Source organism: Urocitellus parryii, chromosome 3, assembly GCF_045843805.1.
Source record: "Urocitellus parryii isolate mUroPar1 chromosome 3, mUroPar1.hap1, whole genome shotgun sequence".
In the NCBI taxonomy this organism is placed as follows: Eukaryota; Metazoa; Chordata; class Mammalia; order Rodentia; family Sciuridae; genus Urocitellus; species Urocitellus parryii.
The window spans coordinates 98,839,133-98,857,232 of NC_135533.1; the positions used below are offsets into that span (position 1 = coordinate 98,839,133).

General features: G+C 39.1%; 1 pseudogene; it reads left to right on the top strand.

Annotated features, from left to right (window-relative positions):
• The first annotated feature begins 17,201 nt into the window (after window positions 1-17,201).
• LOC113197976 (tRNA-splicing endonuclease subunit Sen15 pseudogene) lies at window positions 17,202-17,708 on the top strand (annotated as a pseudogene).
• The last annotated feature ends 392 nt before the right edge of the window (window positions 17,709-18,100 follow it).

Genomic DNA, 18,100 nt, shown 5'->3' on the forward strand with positions numbered 1-18,100 from the left:
TGCAAGTCAAGGCAAGAATGAACACAATTGAACTGCAGGGAAGGTCCTTACAGCTAAACAGCTCTGAAAGCTGGTCCTGAATGGAAAACAGGATACAAAGTAGGAAAGAGTATGAGGAGGGTGTTCTCTGAGGCATTAATGCCATAGGTAAAGGCAAGACTTCTGGAACATGCCTTTGCATCTCTGCAGGAAAGATAGAAAATGGAGTGGAGACAAGGCAGTCCTTGTAGACTGCAGCAACAGCATGGAGTTGGGGAGGCAGATGATCATGCTATACTGGAAACCTCAGAGAGGTTTCTGAGCCAGGCAGCAACTTCTGATATGAATCTTTTTGCTCTATTCCTTGGTGCACTAAACCGGACATATTTACTAGAGAAAAGAGATGGAAATTGAATGTGATTGGGTTCTGGGTTGGCAGTCAGCCTGGGTTGGGAGGATCCCTGGGTGGGCCAAGAAGTTGACAGTTCTTCACATCAATATTCTTTACACTTGTTTAACACTTAATGGGGGAAGGGAGAAACTGATTTTCTGGAGGAAAAAAAAAACTTTTTAAGTTCAAAATGAGGAATTTATTAAATGAACTGCACTAAATACAAACTAAACTTACTGAAAATTATCATGATTTTAGGATAAGTACATAGGTATATGCATAAATTTGTGCTTAAAATATATCAAAGTTTCCATTTTTAAACCCTTGGAGGTGAGGTCAGTGATTTTGCATAGATTCAGAAGCTATAACATGCTCACATTGAAAAATATCATGAAGGGTGATAGGAAAAGTGAGGGAAACTAGGAAACTCCAATGTGAGAGGGATTGGACTTGAAGTGATCATTGTGACCAGGAGTTGAGTATTCCCAGAAGAGACTGATACAGAGAAATTAACAAGGAGAGAAGGATAAAACTTGTGGCCCTATGTTTCAGTCAAATTTTTTTTTTGACTAACGGACCTGACCAGCACAACTATAGAGGTTTATTTGCGGGCTCATAGTTTCAGAGGTCTTAATTCATAGAAGTTGGCTCTATTCCTCAGGGCTCTAGGTAAGGCAGAACATCATGGCAGAAGAGTGTAGCAGAGAGAACTAGCCCACATGATGATCAGGAAGCAGAGAGAGAGAGAGACTCCATGCTCCAGATACAAAATATATACCTTATAGCCACAGTCTCAGTGGACCACTTCCTCTGGCTATACCCACCTGCCTCGGGTTTCCACTCAGTCACATCAGGGATTGATACACTGATTAGGTTAAGGCTATAACCCAATCATTTCTCCTCCAATCCTTCTGGCATTTGTCTCACATGTGATATTTTGGGGGACACCACATCTAAACCATAATACTCCATAAACATACCAGGTAGGGAATCCCTTCAGCTGTCTATAAAGAAGCAGTGGCTTCATCAATTCAGGCTTCTGGAGAGACCCTATCATGACCGCAGTGGCCAGTTTCCCTCAGACTTTCTCTGTCACTACCCTGAACTCATGACTACTGGTTTCAAGATAATGTTTGCACTCCAGGTAATGGTATCTACATACCAGGCATGAAAAAAAAAAAAAAAAAAAAGAAGGGCAGAGAGTAGGGTTGCGAGATTTATAAAAATACAACACACCTCATTAATTTGATTTTTAGAAAAACAATGAATAATGTTCTGGTAGAATTCCTATATTTGGCGACCCTCGCAGAGGACAGAAAGCAAAGACCTAAAAAGACACAAACCCGAGTCCAGCCGGTCACCAGGTTTTCTGGCAGTCCTACTCAGAACCTTCTGCTCATAGACTTTGTGGGCAGACCAGGATCACATGATCATCCCTGGCTGCTGAGGGAGTCTGGAGAAGTGAATGTTTTTAACCAGACTCATTGATAACCTGACTGGAAATGAAAGAGGGGAAAACAGATATTGGATAAGCAGCCATCAGGGTCTGCAGAGGAGATAAACTGAATTCTGAGGCAAAAGGAAGCAGGGATTTCCTAACAAGATCTACATTTATTGAGCACATACTACTCTGCAGTCCCTGCTCTGAGTACTGTGCAGATCATCAAAATATGCTTGAAAAGTAGGCCACTGAAATGCTACGCAGAGAATCACAACTTCCTACAAAGGTGAGGTATTATTATCCTCCCTTTTATGGATGAAGAAACTGAGGCACAGGTGAATTCAACCCCTGGACTAATGTCCCCCAGCTGTATGTGCCAGAACCAGAATCAGAACCTCCATTGTGTGGAACATGGTGACAAACTCATGCATGGGACGTGGGATGTCAAGCAGAACAGAACGCTGGGAGCTGATGGATCGGCAGATTATGGATCAGCAGCTTCTCTCTGGTAATCCAGCATGACAGACATGTTTTTCTGAAACTGATGAAGTTCTCAGGCTGTGAGAATTTCCATGCCAATACCTGGAAGGTCCTTGGCAAACCAGGATGTGTAGGTCATCCCACTCTGGGATAGAAGATTAACCTTCTTTTTAAGAGCCTCCAACTTGGTCCTAAAATCTAAAGGGAAGATGGGAGCAGAGAATGGGGAGAAAAGACTCCAGCCAAATAAGTACCCTTATGGACTAATTAAAAATAAATCTCGATATATCTAGTGAGAGAAGCCAGCCAAAAAGCCAAGGACTTATTTCCATCTGTACCTGGACTCCAAACTACTTTGGGACCTTAGGCAATTTGCCTTATCATCCTGGCCCTCACTCTTCATCAGCAAAACAAGGAAGGAAGATTTCCCAGTTCCTTTTTAATTCTCAAATTCCAGAACAAGACGGTCTTCACTCTCCATGGACACAGGAGACTTTCTATGACTGTGAGAATCTATGCCAATAAACAGGTAATTCTCATACACCCTGATTCCTTTAGGTTTCCATACAAGTTTATTGTGAGCATCAGAAAGAAAAATAAATTATAACATTTTTATTAAAGTCTGATGATCTATTCAGAGTCACAGCAAGGTTTTAGTGGATATGAATGAATGATTTTGGAAAAGCAAAGTTAGAATGTTTCCCCCCAACTTTCTGTTGACACCTCTCTGAACTTTACCAGAATAAAACGATCCCTTTCTTGGAGTTCTAGCTAATGGCTTGTATCAAGTGTTTCAGGCTTAATTCACACAAAGAATTTATATTGCATGTCTAACTTTGTTATTTTCAAGGATATCTGTATATATTGGGCCTCCACTATATGTATTGGAGTGAGAGCTGAATGTCAGAATTGAATGTCAGTTTTCTGTCTTAAAGAATTTATCTGAAGGAACTAAGGTTCATACATATTGCAAAGAATATAGAATATAGAAAATATACAAAAACACCAAAAAATGGTATTTAATTAAGAGCAAAAAATGTATACTGTATGAGGACCGAACACACGTTCTGCATTTTCTTGTTTTCGTGTATTCTGCCCCTTTGTTCCTACCAACATATCTGAGGCATAGCATCATTTTTGGCACGGAAGCTCCAGTTTCATTGCTTCTCAAATCCAGAAGTGGTACAAAATATTTCTGTCAAATTGGGTCCCGATTTTTAGTACTGAAATATGGACTTGATTAAGAATAGAAGCGATCAGTATTGGCGAAAGTTATAGGAGTGTCTTCGTGGAAGAAGTAGGACTGAGATTTAGAGAGTGTTAGACCTGTACGAGACTTCAGAAATCATGTAGCCCAACCCTTCTCCATACCGGCCAGGAAGATGAATTGATGTACCCAGGCATAATTCTTCTGCAAAACAGAGGCAAGGACGGAAGGCATGGTGTCTGACTCTCGGTGCAGGGTTGCCGCTGTGTGCAGAGTTGTCATTCCTACCATGTTCTGCCTTCATTCATCAGGATACAGTAACTTGTGCCCACAACCCTCCTAGTGGGATGAGTGATAGGAACATACTCTTGTCTGCTCTCATTTGTAATGACAATATCTAACCATATATACGGAGGGACAAAATGAGATGCACTTAGAGGATCAGGAAGTAGGAATGAGCTGTGTGGCAATGCGAAGGAGGTAGTTCCTCCAAGTTCATGTGTTGGAAATCAAGCCCCAATGAAATCAAGCCCCAAAGATCTGAAGACACAGCATGCACCATAGTGAGGACTAGCTCCCCTCCACAGGGATAAAATAGCCCTGTAGCATTAGGTAATATGGAAAGAAACGACACAACTTAAGGGGAGGTGAAAATCTGGGGCTATTTCATGTGGCTGGGAAGTGCCAACCTGTACTGTGTTACACAAAGGTTCTAGAAAGGGAATGCAAGCCCTGTGCTATGTTTTGAATGTGTTCCTCCAAGTTCATGTGTTGGAAACTCAAGCCCCAATGAAATAATGTTAAGAGGTGGGACCTTGTAGAGGTGATTAGTTTATAACAGCTCTGCCCTTATGAACTTGTTAATGTTATTATTGCGAGACTGCATTAGTTATCCAGGGAGCAGACTTGTTACGGCAAGAAGAGGTATGCAGGAGGGAAGTTTGGCCTTCTTTTGCTTTCTCACACTCTCTCGCCCTTCTGCCCTTTGCTTTTCACCATAGAGTGACACAGCAAGAAGACCCTGTCCAAAGTCAGCCCCCAGAACTATACATTACCCAGTCTACAGTATTCTGTTACAGCAACAAAACACAGACCAAGACACCAAGCAAGGAGAAAACTGACCTTCACCAGGGTCTGGGGAAAAAAGGGTGCAGATTCTCGGATTTGAGAATAAAAGACAAAGATAAAAACTTTTGAGACCTGAGTACCAGAGCCTGTATTCAGTTTCTGCCATTTATTCACAGAATCCCTGATGGATCTTTCTAGTTTAGGGTTTCCCCAGAATTAAGGATGCCTGAGAGCCACTTCTGGCCCCCCTTTAATACACCAGTTCTGAATTCTCTTCCATAGCACTGTGGTGGGGCTCAGGAGTTTACAATATAACAAACCCCCAGGTGGTTCTCATGCAGGTGCTTAGAGAAACGCTGACTTACCTGCCCTGAACCTCCCAAGGTCCTCATCTGTACAATGCAGTGATAATGTGACAGTGCTCTATACCTGGATTGGATTGAATTATGTCCCTCCAAAAGATACAGTCATGTACTAGTCCCTGTGGATGTAACCTTGTTTGAAATCAGAGTTAATGCAGACGTAGTAAAGTTAATATGAGGTCATACTGGATTCCAACAGGCCTAATCCAATGGTTGGTGTTCTTATAAGGAGAGAAAGAATACAGAGAGAGAGAGAGAGAGCAGCCATATTAAGAAGGAGGTAGAGGTCGGAGTGAAACATGACTAGAAGCCAGTGGTCACCGAGGATTGTCTTCAAGGACCGATGCTAAAAGAGGAAAGAAAAATTCTCCTCAGAAGATGTCAGAGAAAGTACGGTCTTGCTGACACCCTGATTTCAGATTCAATCCTCTAAAACTGAGAGAATAAATTCATGTTGTTTTAAGCTGCCTAGTTTATGGAACTTTGTTCTGTCAGCCCTAGGAAATGAAAATGTCTTTCAGGGTTGTTGAAAGAATCACTTGAGTTGTTATAATAGTAAATTGGTACACCATGGTTAATATTTAAAGGAAAGACAGTAGAGGCATTTAATTATTTGTCACATTATAACCACTTTTACATGGATATTTCTCATGCATCTGAGATAAAGATTTAACTTAGGAGTTGTGCCGTCTGCTTTCTTTTGCTGTAACAAAATACCCAAGGCTGGGTGATTTTTAAAGAATAGGGTTTTATTTATTCACATTTTCAGAGTCTGGGAAATCCAGCTGCATGGTGCTGGCAGCTATTTGGCATCAGATGAGGTTTCTTGCTGTATCATACATGGTAGAGAGTATCCCATGGTGAGACAGAGCAAGCATGCTAGCTCAGTTCTCTCATTCTTTTCTTATAAAGCCACTAATGGCATCACAGGGGGCCCCACCCTCATGACCTCATCTACCCCTAATTACTTCCCAAAGGTGTCACCTCTCCAAATACCATTAATGCAGGATTTTTTGGAGATTAAGTTTCCAATGCATGAATTCCAGCGGACACACCCAGAACATGGCAGGAATTTTGTAATACATCTTAAGGGTGGCTTGGGGAGATTGACAAAGAAACGTTGAAACAAGCATGTGAAGATCCAAGCTCCAGTCTCAGCTCTTCCATGCACCTGCTATTGTTCATGTGGTCAAGTCAGGAACATTTCTCTCTCTCTCTCTCTCTCTCTCTCTCTCTCAGTTTTCTTCTGGAGATGAAAAAATTCCAGAGCTTTTGGAAGATCAGGTGAAGATATGATACATTTTACTAGACTCTAAAATGCTGCATGAGTGTAGGAATTACTGAGTTATTATTATTGCTGTCATCGTTGTTTTCAGTAGGGTCACATCTGGAAATGAAGGAGTCACTCTTGAAAGATTGGTTGATCCAGACTTTGAAGCTCTTGGCTCTTTCATATGAGGAGAATATAGCACAGACTAAGACACCAATTCAAAACAGGCTGGTTATTATGGAGTATTGTGGGTGATAGGAAAGAGAAGAAGAGAAGGATTTTTTCTTTGGTTACAGAGCACTTGTACTCTTGAGGGAATGGGTATTCAAGATACACTGGTGTCTGTCTCTGAGGTTGCTCTGATGGCATTGGTGGGTCATAGAACATACTAGAAGCAGTAATGGCAGGGCAGATGTGACACCCCACCTCTGTGAGATGTTAGGAGCCATAAGCCATATGTAGCACCAAGGGGCAATATCAAGGACTCTGCCTTTGGAGCAGAGTAGCTTAGGCTTGATACGTCAAGGGTACAGAATTATTTAGTAGGGGACTAGAGATAATGTGTCTACATGTTGGCCCAAGAGCGCTCAACCAAGCAAAGGGTGCCAGATCAGGACAGAAGACAATGTAGCTGGCCAAAACCATGATGGTGGATAGACTTGTCCAGGGACAGCCATGATTCTGAGGTATGTGTACTAGGAAAGGTTCAGATTCAGGGCCCATTGTGAAGTGAGGATCAGGGAGAGAGCCAGACAGTGACATGTGTAGTTCAACAATTCTCTTTCTGTTTGCCATGGGCTAAATTGTGCCCTCTTCCCCAATTGATATGTTGGAATATTGATACCAGAGATCTTCATATGTGACTGTATTTGGAGACAGGCTCTTTAAAGAAGTGGTTAATGTAAAATGAGGTCATACCAGTGAACCCTAACCCAATCTAACTGGTGTCTTTGTAAGAAGAGGAAGCTAGGTCAGAGGGAGAGACACCACACACATGCGCACACAGAGGACATGCTATGGAAAGACACTGATGTGGGCGGCCATCTTTAAGCCAAGGAGGGAGTCCATTGGAGACCAAACCTGCAGATGCTTTGATCTCAGACATCCAACCTCCAGAATTTGAGAAAATTAAGATCTGTTGCTTAAAACACTCAGTCTGTGGTATTTTGTTATCACAAGCCAAGCACCCCTGTTTGTTCTCTGCTGAAGCCTAAAGGAGATTTTCTTCTCAGAGAGAAGATCTACTCCAAACAACAGTGAGACCCTCCTCTTCCCTTCTCTTCCACAAAGTCTCTAAGATGTCAAGGGGAACTGTCAACCACTTTGTTGCTTTAAAGAATCCACAGAGTAAATGGAGAACTCCGCGTACCAGGCCCCAGCAGGTAGCTAGCCATGGTGAGACAGGACAATTCTGACTTGGGAATCATGTTGCCTGATTCTGAAATCAGCAAGAGCAGGAAAAGAGTTTCGTGGACACTCTTCCCCCAAGGAACACAGGATTTAAATTTCCTCCTGACATTTACTGTTAGTAAGAGAGAGCCCTGGTTGTTCCTTCTTGGGGTTAGCTATAATTGGGGAAAGGAGAGGGGAAGATTTTTGTCTGACGTTGACAATCCAGAAGCATGCTTTTCTGGCTCTCATGCTAATCAAACTGAAAAGGGACATATTTTCTTTGATTCTCATCTTAGATTGTTATAAAGAAATGCAATTTGGAGATTTGAGATTGGAAATCTGACCCCAGCATGCAGAAGTAAAGAAGCAGGGAAGAGTGGAATGGGAGAAAGAAAAATAACAGAAGGTGCATCCCTAATAGCTCACTGCTGTGCCCAGATAAGGGCCACATTTTGGGGAGCCCTCGAAGAATTCATGGACAATAAATCTCAGGATTGTCCCGCCCAGAGGTAAGAAGCTGGTGGTTCATTGCCAAACCCTATCCTCCTGCAGTTGGGATGTTTCTAGCATGTTATTTTTCCTTCTGGTCCAGACCTTCAATCTCTGGTTTTCTCTGGCTTCTGACGAATTCCAGCAGTAACGAAGCAGGGGGAGGCATTGCCATGCTCATGACGTTGAAGCTAGTGATGTTCATTGTAGAGCCTTCTGGAGCTCTGCTGAAATCAGCTAGGCTAAAGGCACGGGGTGCAGAGCATTCTAGGCAGAGGAAACGGCCAGTACAAAGGCCAGGATGCAGAGAAAGCCTGAGACTTTCAAGTAACACAGGAAGGCAAATGTGCCCAGGTATAATAAGGAAGGAAGAAAATAGAAGGAGTTTTGGTCAAGAAAGGCAACAAAGGCTTGTTCTAGAAGACCTGATTAGACCACTGAGAGGACTCTTGGCCTTGACTCTGCAGGAGAAATGGGGCCATTGCAGAATTTGACAGAGTGTAACATGGACTGATTTACGTTCTAAAAGGCTGGTTGGCTGCTGTGCTAAGAATGGACTCAGGCTGGGGGAGTTTGAGAAGTGGGGAGAGCTATGCTGGAGGCTGATTCACTTAATCCTGGTGGGAGATGATAATAGTTTACACTGGGGGAGAAGCAGGGGTAGGGCAAGAAGCAGTACACATTCTGTGTAATTCTCTCAATGATCTGGGAAGATGAGTTGCTGTTGAACCTGCTGAGAGTTTAAAATCTCTCATCATTTACAGACAACTTGGTCTCTTACAGATTAAGGAACCTGTATAAATTTCAGTCCCATAAGTGGTAACTGGTTTCGATCCAGGCTTTGTAGCCCTTCCCGTACTGATCTCAGAAAAGCTATTTACTCTTTGCCTCTGAAATGGTTAGTTTCTAGGCTGGACATAATTACTGACAAGTGAGAGAGCAATGGTAAGAGTGAATGAAATAAATAAAGATCCGCATGGTTTTTCTAACAGAGAGCCCATTTTTCTCACCACATTCCAAGATGCTGAACAAACTAGATGCAAGACTTCAGAAACTATAGAACAGCAAATTATTGAGTGGGGAAGCAATAATTAGAAAGGAAATGAAGAAAATGGACGTTGGGGGCCTTAATGTGAAATATGACATTGATAAATCAAAGGAAGCCTTGAATTAGAGATGTGGATATTTCAACTGATTATCCAAGATAACTCATATCCTCCATTAACCTCATCCGTCTTGTTTTTGCCTTTGTGAGGACAAAGAATATCTTTGCAAATTGCCAGGCCACAGGATTGTGTCTCCCAAATGTTTATTCAACGAGGGTGGGGAGGAAGGGGAGGAAGCAGTTGAAAAACAATTTGCTTGTTAAGCAGCCCAGAGGAATGTTCTTTCCACTGAGTCTGGTGCATTTGTGGGAAAGATAATAAGAGACACTCATGACAGATTCGACAGCAAGGCAAAAGTAAACAGTAAGCCCAGGCTAGCAAAAGTTAGAACCACGTACCTTTGCTTTAGATGCTTATCCTCATAGCTGGGTATAAACAAAATAGCACATGACTGTGCATAGACGAGATGTTGCTCAGCTGCCCTCTCCTTCCAGATGATTCCAAAGCCAGCGATGTTTATTTAGAGGACTTTGTTTTTCTGAGAAAGATGCCACTAGGGACATAAGGCATGTTGGGACATCAGTATAACCATGTGTGTCAAGATTGTTTTGATTCACACGAAGATGTGATGAGACTCAAAAGGAGAGACCACAGAAGTGGGAGTGGAAGGATCCGATTGGATCATTCCTTTTCAGCCACCCCACCCATCCTGGCAGGAGACAGTCCCTCGACAGAAGATGTAACACCGGGTCTAAGCCAAATGTCCTAGTAGTCTGGAAAGTCTGACCGTATGACAGGAGTTTGACTAGCAGCCATGAATCATCTCACAGAACACTGTGAGCAGACGGAGGAGGTTGAGAGTGCTTTGATTGGAAGTGTTTCTTGGGCATTTTATAAGTGCGTTGGTACTTGCTTTATGGCAGGTGACCCTGTGCAAGTTTCCAGAGAATCCCCTCTGGCCTTTCTCCAAACCTGATACTCTCCCCTGTTCTCCTATCAGCTGTTGCTTTTATGAGCAGAGCTGACCAGTGCCAGGGCTCACAGGAAGTTGGTCTGGTTTTCCTAGTGAGCCAGCAACAATCCACATCTTTGTTTCTGCAGCTCAGGGTGTGTGATAAGCATGAAGGCCTGAGGTTTTCCGGGACTAACCTTAGTCCCACCAGAATATCTGCCTGTCAGGTGCTGAGACACTTCTCACTTATCCTCAAAATTAACACCCACTTTCCTTCAACCACTCTCCTTGGCATCCTGCACATGTTCTACACTTTTAATCTTTGAATAACTGGTCATGTAATACCACCTTTCTAAATTGCCCTTTAACTTTCCTCCCTATTATTTAAAATCCCACATATTTGGGTCTCACCTGAAGAACCATTCTACCTGTTTTATATATGCTGACAATTATGGAATCTATCATCTTCCCCATTCTAACATCAGTTGATTAAAACGTCAGGGCTGAAACTCATGTATTTTCTTAGACCCTATTAGTTTTTTCCAATATATTTTCTCTTATCTTCATTCCTACATGTGTTCTGCCATTTTGAGCCTAAGCCTCAAATATGCTCATCATTTATTATTATTATTATCATTATTATTTTGTTATTTGCATTGTTTTCATTGGAAGCAATGGGGAAATAAAACAAAAATAATCACACACAATATGTTTTAATTTCCTCTCAGTTAACTTAAAGAAATCAACCCTACCAAATAAGAAGCAGGTGTGGTACCTTGCTATGGGCAGCTGTGACTACCTGTTGGCACATTTGCCCAAAGCAAGGGGAGCCCTGCAGCAAGAAGACACATGGCTACTGTTCCGGGGTGACTGACTTCCCCCATCATGCTACTTGGTGCACCTGCCAAACCAGACCAGCAGCATCAGAATCATCTGAGAATTTGTTCAAAATGAAAATTCTCAGGTCACTCCTAAAATTTACTGATTTAAAATCTCTGGGGAGGGGTCAGTAATCTGCATTTTATTGACCTCTCCAGGAGATTCTGAGGCACACTCAAATCTGAGTATTAACCAATTTGTTAAATGCCAACGGAGAAACTATTAGAGAAATTTCCCCTCAGATTTTTCAGCCCAGTTTGAACTTAATAGACCCAGCATACAGTTTAACTTTTCTGTGTGTCTGTCTTTTCTTCCTTCTCTTTCCTTATTTTTACCTTTCTTCTAAATTGAAATATAAAACTGTACATTTGTATCCTGTACTACATGATGTTTGAAGCACACATACATTGTGGAATGGCTAAATCTAACTAGTGCATTACCTTACAGTTTTCATTTTTATGGGGAGAACTCTTGACATCCAGCCTCTTTGCATTCTTTTAAGAATATGGTGTTGTCCATGGAATATTACTCAGCATTAAAAGAGAATAAAATCATGGCATTTGCAGGTAAATTCAATGGAGTTGGAGAATATAATGCTAAGTGAAGTTAGCCAATTCCCTAACAAAACAAATGCCGAAGTTTTCTCTGATATAAGGAGGCTGATTCATAATAAGAATAGGAATGGGGGAGCATGGGAAGAATAGATGAACTTTAGATAGGGCAAAGGTGGGGGGAGGAGAGGGGGTAGGGAGTAGGTGAGATGGTGGAATGAGATGGACATCATTACTCTAAGTACATGTATGAAGACACAAATGGTGTGACTCTAATTTGTGTACAACCAAAGACATGGAAAATTGTGCTCTATATGTATTCTGTGAATTGAAATTCATTCTGCTTTCATGTATAACAAATTAGAATAAATAAAATAAGAATATGGTGTATTGTCATTAATCATAGTCATCATACTATACAAGGGGCCTCTTGAACTTATCTCCAATCTAAGTGTAATTATGTATCTCTTGCCCCATATTTCCCCGTCTCCCCAACCACACCAACATCTGCTAATCACCATTCTACTCTCTACTTCTATGAGGTCAGTGTTTTTAGATTCTACATAGGAGTGAGATCAAGCAGTGTTTGTCTTTCTATGCTTAACTTATTTCACTTAACATAATGTACTCCAGGTTCATCCATGTTGTAACAAATGACAAGATTTTCTCTTTCTTTATGATTGAATAATACTGTACCATGTATACACATCATATTTCCTTACCCATTTATTTATTAATGGACACTCAGGTTGATTGCATATCTTGGCTGTTGTGAATAGTACTGCAATAAACAATGGAGTGCACATAGCTCTTTTACGTACGATTTCATTATCTTTGGATATATAACAGCTAGTGAGACTGCTGCATCATAAGGTAGTTCTAGTTTTAATAATTTGAAGAAACTTCATACCATTTAACATAATGGCTACATTAATTTACAGCTGTGTGTTAGGGTTCCCTTTACTTCACACCCTCAATAACACATTTGATTGTCTTTTTGATAGTAGCCATGCTAACTGAAGTGGAGGTGATATCTCATTGTGAATTTGATTTTATTTCTCTGAAAATTAGTGATGTTGGGTAGACAAGGGTTGATAGATATAGACATACATCTATAACTGAATATATTCTATACCTATATCTATGTTATATGTAATCTATAGGTATTATATATATATATACACACACACACACACACAGGCACACACACACACCTTGTACATCTTCTTTTGAGAAATATCTATTGTAATCTTCTTTTGAGAAATATCTATTCAAGTCTTTTGCCCATTGCTTGCATTATTTCTTGCTTGTTTGAGTTCCTTAAATATTTGGGGGCATTAATCCCCTCTTAGATGTATGGTTTGCAAATATTTTCTCTCAATCTATAAAGTTTTTCTTCATTCTGCTGATTGTTTCTTTGGCTGTGCAGAAAACTTTGTAGTCTGATATATCCAATTGTCTATTTTGTCCTTTTGTTTCATATATTATTAAAGTTGTATTTTTTAAAAATATCATTTCCTAGACCAATATCATGGCGATTTCCCCTATGAATTGTTCTAATAGATTCATAATTTGGGGTCTTACATTTAAATCATTAATACATTTGCATTCAAAATTGTTTTAGTAGACTTTTGTGTGTGGTGAGATATAAGGTTCTAATTACATTCTTGCACATATGAAAACCCGATTTTCCAACACTAATTACTGAAGCACTTGTCCTTTCCCCATTGAGTATTCTTGGCATACTTGTTGAAAATTCAACTGACTGTAAATGTATGAATTTAGTTCTGGGCTTTTTATTCTATTCCATAGGTCTGTGAGTCTGCTTTTAATGCCTTACCATTCTGTTTTAATTACTATAGCTTTGTAGTATATTTTGAGATCAGATAGAGTGATGTTTCTAGCTTTGTTCTTTTTTGCTAAAAACTGCTTTGGGACTTTTATTGTTCCATATGAATTGTCAGAATTTCAAAATATTTCTGTGAATAATTAATTGGCATTTTAATAGGAATTGCATTGAATCTATGATGACTTTGGGCAGTATTTTTTGACCATATTTGTTCTTCCAGTCCAGAAGTATGTAGTATTTTTTTCATTTATTTGTGTCTTCTTCAGATTCCTTCAATGTTTCATAGTTTCTACTGAAGAGAGAACTTTCAACTCCTTTAAATTTATTTTTAAATATGTTACTTTTTGTGCAAATTGTAAATTAAATTGTTTTCTTGTTTCTTATAGTTTACTATGAATACATAGAAATGTTACTAATTTTGTATGTTGTTTTTGTATCCTGCAACTTTATTAAATTATCATATTAAACTTAACAGTATTGAGGTGGAGTATTTTGAATTTTTTTAAACAGGATTGTGTCATCTACAGAGCTAATTTAACTTATTTCTTTCAATTTTATTTTTATTTCTTTTGCTTGCTTAATTGCCTTGGTAGGACTTCCAGTACTTTGTTGAAGAGAAATGGCAAAAGGTGTCATCTATGTCTTTTTACAGAATTCATAGGAAAACTTTCAGCTTTTCTCTATTTAATGGTCTATTAGCCATAGGTTTGTAATGTGTGATATTTATTGTGTTGAGATATGTTTCTTCTATACCTAATTTGTTGACAGTTTTTATTATTAAAGAATCTTGGATTTGGTCAAATGTTTTTCTGAATCTTTTGAAATAATCACATGGTTTTTGTCCTTATTATTAATGACATTTATTAGTTGATCTGTTTTTGCATTACTCAGGTAAATGCCACTTCATCATCTTTATAATGTAAAGTCAAATTCATTCTGCTTGCATTGTTTTAAGTATGTTTTCATCTATATTCACCAAAGATATTTCCTGTAGTTTTATTTTTTTAATTAATTAATTAATTTTAATTAGATATATATGATAGCATAATGCATTTTGATTCATTGTACCTGATTGCAGCACAATTTTTCATTTTTCTGATTGTACATGATGTAGTGTTGCACCATATGTGCAGTCATCCATGTACCTAAGGTAATAATATCCATCACATTCCATAATCTTTCCTGCCCCCACACTCTCACCCTTCCCTCCCCCTCCTTTGCTCAATTAAAGTTCCTCCATTTCCCCCCTACCCTCCCCCATTATGGATCAGCATCCACTTATCAGAGACAACTTTCAGCCTTTGGTTTTTGGGGATTGACTTACTTCACTTAGCATGATATTCTCCAACTCCATCCATTTACCTGCATATGCCATAATTTTAATGCTGAGTAATATTTTATTGTGTATATATACCACAGTTTCTTTATTCGTTCATCTATTGAAGGGCACCTAGGTGTTTCCATAGCTTGGCTTGTTGTGAATTGAGACTACTATAAATATCGATGTGGGCTGTTTTACTATAGTCCTTTGGGTATAGACTGAAGACTGGGATAGCTGGGTCAAATGGTGGTTCCATTACAAGTTTTCTAAGGAATCTTCCTAGTGCTTTCCAGAGTGGTTGACCAATTTGCATTCCCACCCACAATTATGAGAGTGCCTTTTCCCCCACAGCCTTACTAATACCTACTGTTGTTTGTATTCTTGATAACTGCCATTATAACTGGCATGAGATGAAATCTTAGGGTAATTTTGATTTGAATTACTCTAATTACTAGATATGTTGAACATTTTTTTTTCATATATTTGTTGATTAATTGTATACCTTCTTCTGAGAAGTGTCTGTTCAGCTCCTTAGCCCATTTGTTGATTGGGGTCTTTGTTTTTTTTAATGTTAAGGTTTTTGATATCTATATATCTATATCTATATCTATCTATCTATCTATCTATCTATCTATCTATCTATCTATCTATATATCTCCTGGAGATTAGTGCTCTATCTGATGTGCTTGTGGCAAAAATTTGCTATCAAAATGTAGGCTCTCTCTTCACCTCATCGATTGTTTCTTTTGCTGAGAAGAAGCTTTTTAGTTTGAATCAATCCAATTTATTAATTCTTGATTTTATTTCTTGTGCTTTAGGAGTCTTGTTAAGAAAGTTGGGGCCTAATCCAATATGATAAAGATTTGGACATACTTTTTCCTCTATTAGGTACAGGGTATCTGGTCTAATTCCTAGGTCCTTGATCCACTTTAAGTTGAGTTTTGTGCATAGTGGAAGAAAAGGGTTTTGTTTCATTCTGCTTCATATGGATTTCCAATTCTTCTAGCACCATTTCTTGAAGAGGCTATCTTTTCTCCAGTGAATGTTTTGGCTCCTTTTTCTAGTATGAGATAACCATATTTATGTGGGTTTGTCTCTGTGTCTTCTATTCTGTACCATGGGTCTACCAGTCTATTTTTGTGTCAATACCATGCCATTTTTGTTACTATAGCTTTGTAGTAGGGTTAAATGTCTGGTATTGTGATGCCCCCTGCTTTACTCTTTTTGCTAAAGATTGTTTTGGCTATTCTGGGTCTCTTATTTTTCCAGATGAATTTAATGATTGCTTTTTGTATTCCTATAAGGAATGACAATGGGATTTTAATTGAAATTGCATTTAATGTATATAGCGCTTTGGGTAGTATGGCCATTTTGACAATATTAATTCTGCCTATCCAAAAGCATGGAAAATCTTTCCATCTTCTAAGGTCTTCTTCAACTTCTTTATTTAGTGTTCTGTAGTTTTCACTGTAGATGTCTTTCACTTTTTTTTTTTTTTTTTTTTTTTTTTTTTAGGATATCGTGAATGGAGTAGTTTTCCTAGTTTCTCTTTCAGAGGATTCATCACTGATATGTAGAAGTGCATTTGATTTCTGGGTATTGAGTTTATTTCCTGGTACTTTGCTGAATTCATTTATTAATTCTATAAGTTTTCTGGAATTGTGTCATCAGCAAATAATGAGAGTTTAGATTCTTATTTTCTTATTTGTATCCATTTAATTTCTTTCATCTAATTGCTCTGGCTAGAGTTTTAAGGGCTATGTTGAATAGAAGTGGTGAAAGAGGTCATCCCTGTCTTGTTCCAGGTTTTAGAGGGCCACAAGAGATTAATTTTACATTGAAAGTGAAGGAATGAAAAAATATGGAAAAACAGATATTTACAAAAAATTTAATGCAATAGCTAAAAAATATGGATTCTTTTCAATTGCACAGGATAAACCAGATGTCAGGCTACAAAACAAGTCAACAATTTTAGAAGATTGAAATTATATTAATTATGTTGAGTATCTTTTTGTCCACAATGATATAAAACTAGAAATCAATTAAAAGTGGAAATTTGGAAACTTTTGAAATACATGGAAATTAAATAACGTGCCCCCGAATAACCAGTGGATCAATAAATAAATTAAAAGGAAAATTAGAAATTTTTGAGACAAATGAAAATGGAGATGTAGCATACCAAAACTCATAGGAGAGAGCAAAAGCAATTCAAAGACAGAAGCTTATAAAATAAAAGCAAGATCTCAAACTTTCAGTTGTTTTCATATTATTCATCAGCATTCTTTTTTTATCAGCATGAAGAACACACTTTAGCATTTCTTATTAGACAGGTTTGGTGATGATGAACCTTCTGCTTGTCTAGGAAACCCTTTGTCCTTTCTTCAGCAGCTTTGCTGGATAGCTGAGTACCATATTCTTGATTAGGAGGCTTTTTTAATTCAACAATTAGAATATATCATCCCTGATGGAGGAGATGAATGATTCTGAGCCAGCCCCAGGCTGCAGTGGTCTGGACCCAGGCAACTTTTGCAATGGCACTGGTGCTCCCTTATGGGCCCCGAGGGACACCTGGATGGGCACCCACCTTAAGTATTTAGAAATGATGGAATTGGTGGAGATGCGACTCAAGTTTATATACCATTCTTGGTTTACATGGACCCCACAGAGAGTACAGGTTGGCAGGAAGTAAGTAAAGTGTGCAGGAATACCTGAATGCCAGCTCATCTGCCTGGTTGGTTCTGAGAGAGAAGGCAAAGGATTATAGACTGTGGTGCCTATACCCATCTCTCCTTCACAGCCATAACAGGATAAGAAAGATTTTGAAAGAATCTTGAAAATTGCAAGGTGATCCAGATATGCTAAGTCTTTCACTTTGGTCCTAATAGAGTTTGATTTCACTATGGTCTGTTATAATAAATTTACAGAGGGATTTAGGATGCCAGATCCTCAGAATATTTCCCTTGGAATATGACATCTATACTTCCTGATGCTTATTTTATTCATAAAAGATTACATTTGAGACCCATCCTCTTGCTTCATTTTTATATCTAACAGAGTTGATTTAGCTGGTCCCATTCCTTAAGTTTTCTTTTTGAAGAATGAAACTTTCTCAGATAGAAGAACTTATATTAAACTCAAAACTCAAAACTACAGAGTAGTTCTAGGACTTCCCTATAGGAGACTATTTAACTACAGTTGTGTGCAGGTTTATGCTGAGGATATGTTCAGATGGGGGAGAACTCACATTCTGCTTCTGTCATCCCACACTTGCAGCTGCTTGTTGTTGGAACTGTGGGCTTGTTGTTGAAACTACTTCCTCTTTTCTTTACTCAGCTCTTCTTGTGCCTTCAGGACACTACAGCT